General features: G+C 39.2%; 1 protein-coding gene across 2 annotated transcripts in view; it reads right to left on the bottom strand.

Moving 5' to 3' along the window:
- Positions 1–626: 626 nt before the first annotated feature.
- Positions 627–14,151, bottom strand: part of LOC308625293 (killer cell lectin-like receptor 2) — a 29,053-nt gene continuing 15,528 nt past the window's right edge. For both annotated transcript variants that reach the window (XR_014017076.1, XR_014017077.1), the window contains 3 exons: positions 6,703–6,795; positions 2,547–2,639; positions 627–874 (listed from right to left, as the gene is read on the bottom strand). The gene's annotated coding sequence lies outside the window, so the exon portion shown is untranslated. The remainder of the gene's footprint in view (positions 875–2,546; positions 2,640–6,702; positions 6,796–14,151) is intronic.

Here is a 14,151-nt window from a genome sequence, read left to right on the forward strand (position 1 = left end):
ATAATATCTTTTCTAACAGAATAATACTTGTAACCACTGCATAGATAATGCAAATATTATTTACTCATGTATCACGTTTGCTCTTGGAAATTCTTAAACAATGAAAACTATGTACAACGTTCAGTAAATCACAGTCACAAATCAAATATTGGAGAGTTCAAAGTGGAAGAATTAAGGGAATTCCCTAGCAGTCCAGTGGATAGGACTCCACGCTTTCACTGCCGAGGGCCCGGGTTCAATCCATCCCTGTTCTAGGAACTAGGATCCCACAAGCCTCGTGCGATGAGGCCAAAAAAACCCGAAAACAATACAAAACAAAAAAAAACCAAAGAGGGAGAATTGAGACTATCAAATGGGATAAAGTAAACGTATCATACCGTTATTAGTCTTTATCATTGCATCTGTCATATTACCTTACAAAATATCTGTTTATATATCTCTCTCTTCAAGTTGACCACATGTTCAGTAAAGACAGAAAATGTGTCTTATTTACTTTCATGTAACCATCACCCACTGAGATGTCTGGCATATAGAAAACACTAGATAACTATTAAATAAATGGATATTTTTATGGTTTAACATAGTAGAGGACAGAGAATTTTTAATGATGATAAAGCACAGAAAGGTTTTATTCCCCTGCTTTGTTGTTCTCACACTTGATTTCTGCCTACTAAAAAATATATGATGGGGCTTCCCTGGTGGCGCAGTGGTTGAGAGTTTGCCTGCCGATGCAGGGGACACGGGTTCGTGCCCCGGTCCGGGAAGATCCCACATGCCGCGGAGCGGCTGGGCCGTGAGCCATGGCTGCTGAGCCTGCGCGTCCGGAGCCTGTGTTCCGCGACGGGAGAGGCCACAACAGTGAGAGGCCCGCGTACTGCAAAAAAAAAAAAAAAAAAAAAAAAAAAATGATGTTATTTCCAGCTAGTCATTGATGAAAATTGGGGCAAGGAAAATATGAAGAAAAAATCCTTAAAATCTCCTTATAAAATTATGCCAATATGTTTCCTTTCCATATTTTCTATGTATATTTTGTGCATAGGAGGAATTACACATTAGTTTACAATCCAGTTTTTTCAATTAACATTATGTCAGAAGCATTCCTTATATCATTGAATACTTCATAAAAATAATTTTTAAATTTTCGTATTTTTTCAATTGTATGGTAATATTATATATATTTAACCCTTCTCCTATTGTTGGATACAAGATTTTCGCTAATATTTGGCAAGTCAAATAATGCTGAGGTAAAAATCTAAGTGTGTAGCATCTTGTTCACATGTATTATTTCTTGAAGGTAGATCTATAGAGTAGAATCATTAGCTCAAAAAGCACCACCATTTTTAAAACTACAGATATATTTTGCTAAAGCTATTTGCAGTAATGGTCTACTAACCTTCCTAGTAGCAGCCTATAAGAACATATTTATTACTTTATTCTTATGAGCAAGACATTTTCAAATTTAAGAACCTTAATTTCAGAGCTTGATTTGTGTGATGATGCCATCTGGTGGCCACAGTACAAAATTACAAAAACAGACGTAGAAAAGACCCGTTGAAAACTAATAAGCAAAATTAAATGTATAAAGAGGCGGCACGAAGTGAGACAGTGTCATGAACATATACACACAACCAAAGGTAAAATAGATAGCTAGTGGGAAGCTGCCACATAGCACAGGGAGATCAGCTCGGTGCTTTGTGACCACCTAGAGGGATGGGATAGGGAGGGTGGGAGAGGGAGGGTGGGAGGGAGACGCAAGAGGGAAGAGATATGGGGATATATGTATATGTATAGCTGATTCACTTTGTTATACAGCAGAAACTAACACACCATTGTAAAGCAATTATACTCCAATAAAGATGTTAAATAAATAAATAAATAGGCTATAAGCATTCAAAAAAAAAAAAGAGGCGGCAACTATTATAGATAAGTTTTCAAAAAGCACTCTTGCTATTTGGATTTCTAATCATCCTCAGCAACCATATCAAATAAGGCTTCCAGGGCTTCCCTGGTGGCGCAGTGGTTGAGAGTCCGCCTGCCGATGCAGGGGACACGGGTTCGTGCCCGGGTCCGGGAAGATCCCACATGCCGCGGAGCGGCTGGGCCCGTGAGCCATGGCCGCTGAGCCTGCGCGTCCGGAGCCTGTGCTCCACAACGGGAGAGGCCACAGCAGTGAGAGGCCCGCGTGCCACAAAAAAAAAACAAAAACAAATAAGGCTTCCAAACTGTTTCAAATGATATGCTTATTAATTCATCTTATTCAACCTGGATTTCTGGAGCACTTTCCACACTGTGACTAGTCTATCGCGTGCCGAAGACAGGTATGAGTCACAGCGTGTGACCTCAACGGGTTTATAGTTTAATGAGGATACACAAAAGCAAACTGATCATTACAAACCTGACCAAAGGCTTTTGCAAATGGAAAATAATATTTATTAATATTTGTATATTTGAATCATTCTTGTTTTATAAAATACGTAATATCTCATTGTGTAAGCAGCCCCTAAAATGACACCCAATCATCATTCCCCACCCCCTCGTATTCATACCTTTGTGGAATCCTTATCCCAGGAGTGTGATCCCCTCTCCATCTCTCTCTCTCTCTCTCCACCCCCAGGGGAAACAGGCTGCTGTGATGTGCCCTATGAAAATGCCCACATGGCAAGGAAATGAGCCTCCAGTCAATAGCCAATGAGGACCTGAGACCAGCCAACAGCCACGTGAGTGAGCTTGGAAGTGTTAGCCCCCTAGTCAAGCCTTGATCCGAGGCCCCAGCACTGACCCACACCCTGAGGGCAGCTTCGTGAGAAACCCTGAGTCAAAGTCACCCAGCTTATCCATGCCTTGCTGCTGACCCACAAGACGTGTGAGATAAGTTGTAGGGTAATTTATTACACAGAAATAGCTAGTTCCCTAATAAAGAGAATTGGAACCTATTGAAACATTTCAACATTAATTTCAACTTAAGTACTCAATTAAGTGCTATAAAAAATTTAACCTTCAATTAAAGAGTCTAGCTAACTCTTTTAAACACCTCAAACACCTTAAGTAGCAAATATAACAAGTAAAATTATTATAAAACCTATTGCTATTCTTGTACTTAAACCTATTCTAAAATATAACAGTAGTTTTTAAACTTTATTGTGTGTGTTATCCCTATAATTTTTTATACTTCTCTAAGGTTATAATTGTACTGGTACTTTCCAATAGTTGCATTATTAGATCCTTTGATACCTTCCTAGTTTGCAGTAATCTCCCTGGACCAAAAAAAGCAAAATATTTCAGGAAATGGTTTATCAAACAACTGGTTTTTAGGCTGAGTTTGGAACCTGTTCGCTTTTCCCACAGTGATTGAACTCAAGCTGCAGGCCATTAAGTTAGCTCTTGTTTTAAACTTCATTTATTACAAAAATAGGACATTTGAAACTCTCACTTTTCACATAGGTTTCAGATTTTTATAACCTAGTATCTCCATTATAAATGATGTATGTTTTAAGTCTCACTTAGCTAACATTTCATTATGTATTATCCTATCCTTTTAATATATTGCTATTATCTGTTAGCACTGTTACACATTGTGTATGCTTTCTTGTAGCATTTAAGTTTTAGGGCCATTTAGAAATTCTAAATCCTAGGAAAAGAGGAATCAAGTCTTGCAGTTAACTCCCTTTTCAAAACATTTGGCTAAATCATCATTTTAAAACACAATACTGAACTCTTTTCCTCTTTCTACTTTTTTATTATGTATGACTATCCTGTTTTTGGTTCTGCTTTTTCTGGACTATTTCACTTACAGTTTCCAACATTTCCCTTCTTTACTTACACAGTTAAAACAAATACCTTTCTATACTTCATAAACACATATATTATAAAAGAGTAAACAAAATCATTTAGCTGTATTAACACACATAATGAAATCATTAACTCATTGAAATACATTTCTGAAACAATCTATTAGATTCCTCCTTTCAGATTGCAACTACCTATGCCTACAAACTTTTCTTTTAATTATCATTATGAACACATGGCCTTGTAAAAGTTAATCAATCTTTATTGATTTATATATTTATTTATTATTACCATTGATGCTCAAAGTGTCACAACCTGCCCCCAAAAAACCTCCTTGAAGCTGACATCTATGTACTTTGTCTTCTTTACAAAAATTTTAAGACTTAATTTTTTGAGAGTTTTGGATCACAGCAATATTGAGGGGAAGGTACAGAGATTTCTCATAAACCCCCTGCCCCGACACGTGCATAGCTTCCCCTGTATCAACATCCCCCGCCAGAGGGGTGCACTTGTTATAATTAATTACCTACATTGACACAGTCCATAGTTTACCTCAGGCTTCACTTTTGGTGTTACACGTTCTACGGGTTTGGACAAATGTCAGATGACATATATCCATCATAATGTCATAAAGAGTATTTTCATTGCCCTAAAAATCCTATGTGCTCCGCCTCTTCCTCTCTCCACCCACCACCCCTGACCTTTTTACTGCCTTCGTACTTTTGCCTTTTCCAAAATGTCAATGTACTTTGTCTTCAAAGTTTCTTTATTTGCTGATAACAATAAGATATCCCTGCTCCAAACTTAATTTTTCCCGTTTGACATATATATACTACCATGTGTAAAATAGATAGCTAGTGGGAACCTGCTGTATAGCACAGGGAGCTCAGCTCGGTGCTCTGTGGTGGCCTAGATGGGTGGAATGGGGGAGGAAGGAGGGGATATATGTATACATATAGTTGTTTCACTTCATTGTACAGCAGAAACTAACACAACAGTGTAAAGCATTTATACTCCAATAAAAAAAGAGTTAACTGAAAAAAAAAAAAAAAAGACATGAAATCAGCTAAATCTCAAAGAGCCCCGGTGCTTCCTCTTCTCCGTCATCCTCCCCTCTAGCTGAAATCTCCTCCCACACTGCCCTCCTCTGAGGTTTCAAATGCACCAGAATAGGTATTTGATCATAATTTCCATTCTGGAGGATCTTTTTAGTCTAGCGGGAGAAAGCGTTGCAATAAACAGCAACAACAAAAACACAATATCTCCTTGGTATCACTGGCACCCAGCACAACACCCGGAATGTGGCTGGCCTGCAGTAAACAACTGTGATTAAAGTACGAGCAGATTGGAATGATAAACCAGATGAAAGTAATTAATATATAAGTTAAAAGTATTATTGCAACAGTGTTCAAACAAAACTAATATTACTTATCTAGGTCAAAAGAAGATTACAGAAGCATGAAACTATTGGAGATGGCTGCAGCGTGATGGGGAATACTGTCCTATAAAAGATACTGAAAAAGACGAGTTTAAGAAAATCTTCATGGACGGGAATTCCCTGGCAGTCCAGTGGTTAGGACTCTGCACTTCCACTACATGGGGCATAGGTTCAGTCCCTGGTTGGGGAACTAAGATCCCACATGCTGCGATGTGGTCAATAAATCAATAAAGATCCATTCTTAAAAAAGGAAAAAAAACTTCACAGAAACCTGCCATGCTTGTGCTGCTGTCTTGCCTCAAGCTGCTTAGAGTGCATGTCTGCCCTTAGTTTTTATATGTGTAAATATATATCAGCAAATAATGAGGGACTTCCTTGGTGGTGTAGTGGTTAAGACTTTGCCATCCAATGCAGGGGGTGCGGGTTCGATCCCCGAGATGGGAGCTAAGATCCCACATGCCTCGCAACCAAAACATAAAACAGAAGCAATATTGTAACAAATTCAATAAAGACTTTAAAAATGGTCCACATCAAAAAAAAAAAAAGGAAGCCAAATAATGACTTCCTACAGTATCTAAGAATAAATGGCTAAAATGCAGAATTTTAACATTTAATAAATCATTAAAGCAGAATGATAGAATTGATGTTTGTCCTAAGCCCCCTTTCCTAATGCCACTCACAACAAATTACAGCATATGTTTTTCTTTTCTTTGATTTTTTTTACAACTGCTATAACTACAAGAGCAAAAATAATTACAAGTCAGGTTTTTATATATGGAGTTTGCAGAAGCTGTTCGAAGCCATAAAGACCAAGACATTTTCTTTCACTTCTTCCACTGGTATGGCCATCTGTGGAAATAAAGCCCAGCACAGAGTATTCACTTGAATTATTTTTTTTTCACTTGAATTATTGACAGGGTCAGTCAGAAGAAAACCATTAAAAATTGGTGATAAGGACCCAAATATTAGTGTATAATGCATATACACAATTCCTAACATTAGTATTTATCTCCTTAAAAACAAAAGACTCTTAAATAGCAAACATACATTGACTATACATCTAATAAAACAAGATGATCTTGCCATGTTTTTTGCACTGTAATTAATTCATGGACCCACAGGAAGAAATGATGAACTGTTGCATTGAGATGTTGGACTCAGTGTTTGTTAGAAGTCATTAGGCTTGTTATGAGAATTACTTCGTCTCTATGAAAAGGCTTCTAAGTAGTGTTTGTGTATATGGGATGCAAGAAGAAATATTCTGATTCAGAGTAAAGAAAAATATCCTAGGAGCAGTTAAAGTCTGTAATTGACTACCTTGGGGGAAAATGAGTTCCATTTCCAAGGAGGTGTTCAAACGCAGTTTAACCACTTGGCAGGCAAGTTATAGAGAGAAATTTACAAATTCAGTGGATTTTTGTACATATAAGATCTTGTTGAAACCTATGACTTACGATTCTGTGAATCTAGATGCTTACCATAATCATGTTTCCTGTCAGAAGTTCTGGACTGTGTTTTCTTCCTTTTGTCGGGAGATTTCACCTCTGTGTAAATATCCTTCTTCGTCATTTCTGGATAGTAGAGAAACATATGGAGATAATTTGTGGTTGAAAGAGAACTTTCTCCATAAGTTCAAGAAAAAAATCATTACAGTTCACACTTCCCATACAGCGTTTAAGAAATCGTTCTCTATAACAATTATGTTTGAGGAGATTTTCTTCCTCTTTTAGGGCAATTCCTCTGAAGGGCTAAATTAAGTGTATATTGGAATTTCCCACCATTTGTGGTCTTTTGTAGGTTTGAGGGAGGCTGCTGTGCCAATGAGGAATGGAGAATTGGGGGGCAAAGAGCAAAACTATAAGGTATTCAGACAAAAAACAAAGTATCATTTTGAAGAGGCTTTCCTACTATGCTGAAACAGATTAAAGTAATAGGTCAGAATGCATAAAAGCAGAGCTGTCAGGAAAAAGGCAGGCTGAGAAGCTGCAGCTTTGGCTGCCTGAGAGATTTAAGACCCTTTTATTTTTAAACCACAAATCACAAGGGTTTCCTGTTTTGTTTTGTCTTGTTTTAATCTTAAGCGATCTTGTTTTGTAGCATAGCACATCCTCTATATACTGTAATGCTAGATTATAAGAACACAATTTATAGCTACAGTGATAATAAATCCAGAATTATTCTGATTTCTCCATTATTCTGATTTCTCCATCTTGTTTTTCCTAAGTCCATCCTCATTTGTCAAACAACCTGCTTATATTTTTAATTCAGTGTGAGTTCCTTCCTCTGTGTGATGAGGAACCCATTGAAATTGACAGCAACCATGAGTAAGTGGTTCTTAGAGATATATCTGGACATACATAACAAAAAATCCAGAGATCAAGAGGCAAAGGACTGGTCCAACAGCTCAGCAACATCATCATCATGCCACTGGCTCTCTAAAGCTTTCAGATCTGCTCTTGGGCATGTTGACAACCTCATGGCCACAACATAGTTGCCACAGCTCCAGGTAACTTGTCAGTATCCAAGACAACAAAAAGAGAGTAGAGGCAATGCAAGCCATATACCAGAAATCCTCTGGCCAAATTTGTCTTAAGTTTCAATGGCCAAAGGTGGGCCACATGGCCATTCTGGCTACAAGGGGAGCTGGGAAAGTGAGTAACTTGTGTGAAGACCAAGAGAAAAGATGATTCAGAAGGGCTCATGGATTGCTCAACAGTCTTTGGCGCACTGTAGGCTAGGGCTAACACAAGATTTAATTGACATCAACAAATTTTTGATGACTTACTACTTATACCTCCAAATTAATGTACAAGTGATGAATCTAAAAGGGCATTTTAATTCTCAGAAAAGAAAATAGGGGCTATATATACATATATATATCACAGTATATAGTGAATATTAAAAATCTTTTACTACATTACTTGTTTGGTATTGTTATTCTCTGCTAGTTTACCTATTGCAATTACTTGTATAAAAAAAATAAGAACTTAACAGCAGAGGAATCTGAATAATTTTTGCCTTTGAGGAAATACAAAAGGTTGAGTTAGAAAGATTCCACCCAAAGGATGTGTCTGGGTTAGTGATACTAAGGGATTCCATAAGTAGTAACAACTTTATATGGAGAAGAAAAGAGGGATGAGTCCCAGCAGGGATCTGCAATCAAAGAAAAGAAAAATAGTTTGGGACTGAACAGAAATCTTCAGGTACTTTTTGATCTCTGTACAATATTCATTCTTTCACTGATTCTTTAAACAACTGCTCTTCATCTGCCTGCTCTGGCTAAACACTATGCTGGTTGTCTGCTTTCACAGCTCCTCTAGCAACGCCCAGTATCCTACCTTGCATTAGCACTAATATTCTATGGAAAGTGACGCATCTGGGCTACAATCACCTTGAATGCAATGCCGTTCTTCATTTTGTCCAACGGGCAAAATATATACTCTTTCTCCAAACCAAGCTGAATGCATTTCTTTGAAAAGTCTTCCCTGTGCCTGAGCAGAGTTACTCCATCCTTCCTATGGGTTCTCAGAGCATCTTAATTATGACCCAATTACTTATGTTTTCACATTGCATTTTGATTATTTATAGATATTTCTGTCTCCTGAAGCTTGAGCTTCAAGGAGAAGGGTCTGTGACTTTAATTACCTTTAAAATTTCAGTACCAAATATAATGCCTTGGACATAGTAAGTGTTAAATAAACAATTGTTGAACAGATGGATAAAGGAACAAATGAACGCTCTACTGAGGGAGACAATTATGAACAGGGAAAACTAATAAGAAAGAGCCATTAATTCTCTTTTAAAGTATCTATGGTTCTGAAAAACCTAGGGGCAGGACAGGAATAAAGATGCAGATGTAGAAAATGGACTTGAGGACACGGGGAGAGGGAAGGGTAAGCTGAGATGAAGTGAGAGGGTGCCATGGACATATATACACTACCAAATGTAAAATAGATAGCTAGTGAGAAGCAGGCACATAGCACAGGGAGATCAGCTCAGTACTTTGTGACCACCTAGAGGGGTGGGATAGGGAGGGTGGGAGGGAGACACAAGAGCGAGGGGATATGGGGATATATGTATATGTATAGCTGATTCACTTTGTTATATGGAAGAAACTAACACACCATTGTAAAGCAATTATACTCCAATAAAGATGTTTTTTTTAAAAAGTATCTATGACAGAACAATTTGATATCCTTGAATGGCTTTGTCTCTAAACTTAAATACAAAGTGGTTATCTTCAAAAAATGTTCAACTTATAAGGAAAAAAAATCTCATATAGTCATTTGTTCATATACTTCCTGAAAACAAAATATTCCCTATCTAGATTATTATAGTTTATAACTAAGAGTAAAAGCTAACTAAAAGGATGATACAAAACATTCACAAAAATACTATTTCTAAAAAACCAAGAAAGGTAAACTTATATCTTCTCTACTTTTCTCAGTCTTCACAATGCACTTTATTCAGTTCTTAAAAAAAAAATGAAAAGAGAAAAACTTTGGAGGGCCCAGCATTATTTCATTACCAGAATGGAAATTCTTTCACTCAAAAGACCTCCTTTTAATTCAATATAATTCTAATTGAAAATAGTATAATTCAGGGGATTCACTCCCCTTCCCTAAGGTTTCATTACTCTGAGTTTACTCTAGTGTTCTTGAATTTCAAATATCAATCCCCATCAGATAGAATTAAGGATGTTAACAAAATCTCCAGAAACAGAAGTTGATGACACCTTTGACCTTACCAGAAAGTTCCACAGTTTGGTCAGAAATAGAGTTAAGAGGGGTTCACTTTCCCTTCTAAAGCCTGAACAGGAGGAAAAGATCTGATGTCCAGAACAACTGAAAATACTCTCAGCAGTGGAACAGGAGACCTTGACATTTTAGAGACATTCTGAAAGTTTCGGTTCTTGTCAGAATTCTTACATACGTTCACATTTTTTAAAGGACCCTGGCTTCTCTCTTCACCTAGAGCATGCAAGCCAAAAATAAGTACCTATGAAGTAAAGAGTTTTGATTGATAAATGGAGGGGAAAAAATAATACCATGGATGAGTAGACAGTGAAAGAAAGGAAGGGATTAAAGAAAAGAGAGAGGGGAAAATCTTCTGGACAAGATTCACCATTCTAAGTGCCATTAAGAACATTTGTGATTCATGAGAACAGGTCAAAATATCAACATACATAGGAATTTGGAAGAAGTTGATCTCAAGCCTCATGGATGACTTTGAGGGGTTCAAGAGTTCAGTGGAGGAAGTAATGGCAGATGTGGTGGAAACAGCAAGAGAGCTAGAATTAGAAGTGGAGCCTGAAGATGTGACTGAATTGCTGCCATCTCCTGTTAAAACTTGAATGGATGAGGAGTTGCTTCTTAGAGATGAGCGAAGGAAGTGGTTGCCTGAGATGGAATCTACTCCTGGTGAAGATGCGGTGACGATTACTGAAATGACAACGAAGGATTTAGAATATTACATAAACTTAGTTGATAAAGCAGCAGAAAGATTTGAGAAGATTGACTCCAATTTTGAAAGAAGTTCTACCATGGGGAAAATGCTATCCAACGGCACTGCATGCTACAGAGAACTAATTCCTGAAAGGAAGAATCAATTGATGCGGCACACTTCACTGCTGTCTTAGTTTAAGAAACGGCCACTGCCACCCCAACCTTCAGCAACCATGACCCTGATCAGTCAACAGCTGTCATCAAATATCGAGGTAAGACCCTCCAGCAGCAAAACGATTACAACTCACTGGACGCTCATATGATGGTTAGCATTTTTTAGCAATGAAGCATTTTAAACTAAGGTATGCACATTGTTTTTTATACATAATACTATCGCACACTTAATAGACTACAGCAGAGTGTAAACATAACTTTTATATGCCCCCGGATACGAAAACAAGTGTGTGCCTCCCTTTATGGCAACATTCACTTTATTGCAATTCTGACTTGATTGCAGTGTTCTGGAACCAAGACTGCAATGTCTCAGAGGTGTGCCTGTATCATCTCACAGGATGGTTATAATGAGAAAGTGAGAAAATATATGTGTATCAACCAGAGTCCAGCAAGGGAAACAAACCTCTCTGAGTGTTTAAAACAGAGGGAATTTTATTCAAGGAGCTGATTGAGAAGGTGACTAAGATGCTAAGAAACTACTTAAGAATCAATAAGGAAACTCAGAGTTTAGTAATACCGAGAAGCTTCTACTACCCCCTAAACTAGGGTTAAAAGAAAGAGGTGGGGCTTCCCTGGTAGCGCAGTGGTTGAGAGTCTGCCTGCCGATGCAGGGGACATGGGTTCGTGCCCCGGTCTGGGAAGATCCCACATGCCGCGGACCGGCTGGGCCCGTGAGCCATGGCCGCTGAGCCTGCGCGTCCGGAGCCTGTGCTCCACCACAGGAAAGGCCACAGCAGTGAGAGGCCCGCATACCACCAAAAAAAAGAAAAAGGAAAGAGGTGATTTCCTGGAGTCAGGATTCACTGGCAGAGGCTAGAACCATGTAGATCTGTCCAATGAGAGGTAGGAACATAGGAGTAATGTAGCTGTTACTAGAGATACAACCTAAAGCAGAGAGGGGTTAAAACTACCCTGGCTGGTAGGGCTTCCCTGGTGGCGCAGTGGTTGAGAGTCCGCCTGCCGATGCAGGGGACACGGGTTCGTGCCCCCGTCCGGAAGGATCCCACATGCCGCGGAGCGGCTGGGCCCGTGAGCCATGGCCGCTGAGCCTGCGCGTCCGGAGCCTGTGCTCCACAACGGGAGAGGCCACATCAGTGAGAGGCCCGCGTACCGCGAAAAAAAAAAAAAAAAAAAAAAAAAAAAAACTACCCTGGCTTCTCCCTACCTCTCATCCTCCAATTTCCTATCAGCATCTCTTATTGACAAAACCCACCTAGAATCCAGGAGCCCGGTTGTACGGAACACATCTTATGCACCTTCTCAGATTCTCAGCCTCAGCTTAACACGCCTCTCAGTTCTTAACCACTTGCTTTTACACAGTGGTCCCTGCAATGATCATGGACAGGTGAGACTTCATGTTTCTACTGTCTGAAGTCTACAACTGATGTGTCCAGCTTGCAACACTGTTTCCAGACTCATAAGCACCAAACCACAGGGTACGAGAGCAGGATATGAGAAGCTGTCCACGTTAGGAGTGCAGCTTATTTGTTTTTTGTTTGGGATGTACTATAACCATTGGGAAGCAAGAGATAGAAAGAAGTTGACACATAAATTTTTTGTTCTCTTCTCCCTTCCCTTGACTGTTTACACTTCCAGTGTTTCTTTAGAGTCACATTCTCCATGGTCAAGTGACCAGTTTTGTCTCTTTGTGGAGCAGTGGTCATCTCAGTTATGCATCATGTTGTATTTATTTCCCATCCTCCTTCACCTCACTTCCCCTTTCCCTCAGTTTCACTGCCCTGTAAAGCATCTATATCACTTAAGTTTTGCCTCAGGCTTTGTTTGGTTAAAGACACTGGGAAATGCAGCTTGGAGGGGTGAGCTTCCCTCAGTATAAAGCTGAGCAAGGGAAGAGCAGACATCTGAGCACAAACAGGCCCAGAGGGGCATATTCTAACCTCATTGTTCATTGCCATCTTTATATTCATATTTAAATTTTATGTAACAACTTCATGCTTCCACCTAATATGAGGCTCCTCACTTCTCTAATAGGTCGTGAAGCACAAGAGGAGTTATGCAGAGTCTGAGCATCTGTAATGGGGGATGTCCCTCAATGCAGTTGAGTCTTAGCTCTCTTATATGCCTAGTATGGCAGGATTCATTAATGGGGAGTTAAATAAGTGCAATAGTCCAGAGATCCTGAGGTAAAGGAGGACATAAGGAAGATAGTCTAATTAAATAAAACTTGTATGTAAAGTAAGAAAGGAACAGTTGGAAGGGGTCATTACACTAGATAAGGGATCCCAACTAGCTGAGGCGTTAGCTTCATGAGAAAAATGAGTGGTAGAAGTAGAAAGTGATAAATATGAACTATGGCTTCATGACCTATTACAGAGGTGAGGCTATTGGTAGCTATTTTTTACAGGTATTTTTATAGCTATATTTTTTATAGTTATGTCTATAGGAGAAGCAATGATATCTTTTTTCTTCTTCCTTTTCCACTGCCACTTTGTGTCAATATAAAAAGTGATGGTGGAATTTATCATTGTAATTCAGTCTTCCAAACTATGAGGGGCCACATCTAGAGCTGAGGGGGGAGGACTGTGTATCAGTTGGAAGCCTGTTATTTGAGGTAGACCTGATTAATGAGGCTTTGTGTCTCTCCTTTTGTGGACAGGGTGAGACCCTCTTTCTTGGTATAGCAGATAGTTGCCTTATATTAGGATGGATACAATCCTTCCTTTCATTAGATGGCACCATCTTAGCCCAGAGTTCCTTGGAAAACAGAGCCTGAGGCAAAAAGCTCAACACCTAGTGCCACAAGACCCAATGGCGAGAAGAGGTAAAATCTAAAGGAAGCAAGACAGAGAGGCCAAAGGAAAGGGAGATGAGTCAGGGAACAAAGAAAAGGAAGTACAAGATGGCACAGTTTCAGGCTGGCCACAGGTGCACAAGAAATAATTTTTTAGGAGTTGTTACACAAACCCTGCATCTCCAAACAGTCCATCAGGTTGAAGGACGTGGCTATCAACTCACCGGCAGCCTCTTTCCTATCTTTTTTCTGGTGAAAATTTGCCATATAGGGCCTCTATATTCCTGCATTTCTGGATTGTGTTAGCTGAAGGCTTCAAGCAACCTCTGGAAAGCCACAGCTTCTGAGGGGTCTGAGCACTGGATCTGCTATGGCTCTTGCCACTGTAGACATGATGGAGGTCACGCCACAATCTGGCGTACACATAATGATAACCTATTTTTACAACCATAGGTAGAAAACAAGCATTGCTGGGGCTGCTTTGGCTAGGAAGCTAG

This window comes from Mesoplodon bidens, assembly GCF_964165515.1.
Source record: "Mesoplodon bidens genome assembly, chromosome: 11".
Lineage (NCBI taxonomy): Eukaryota > Metazoa > Chordata > Mammalia > Artiodactyla > Ziphiidae > Mesoplodon > Mesoplodon bidens.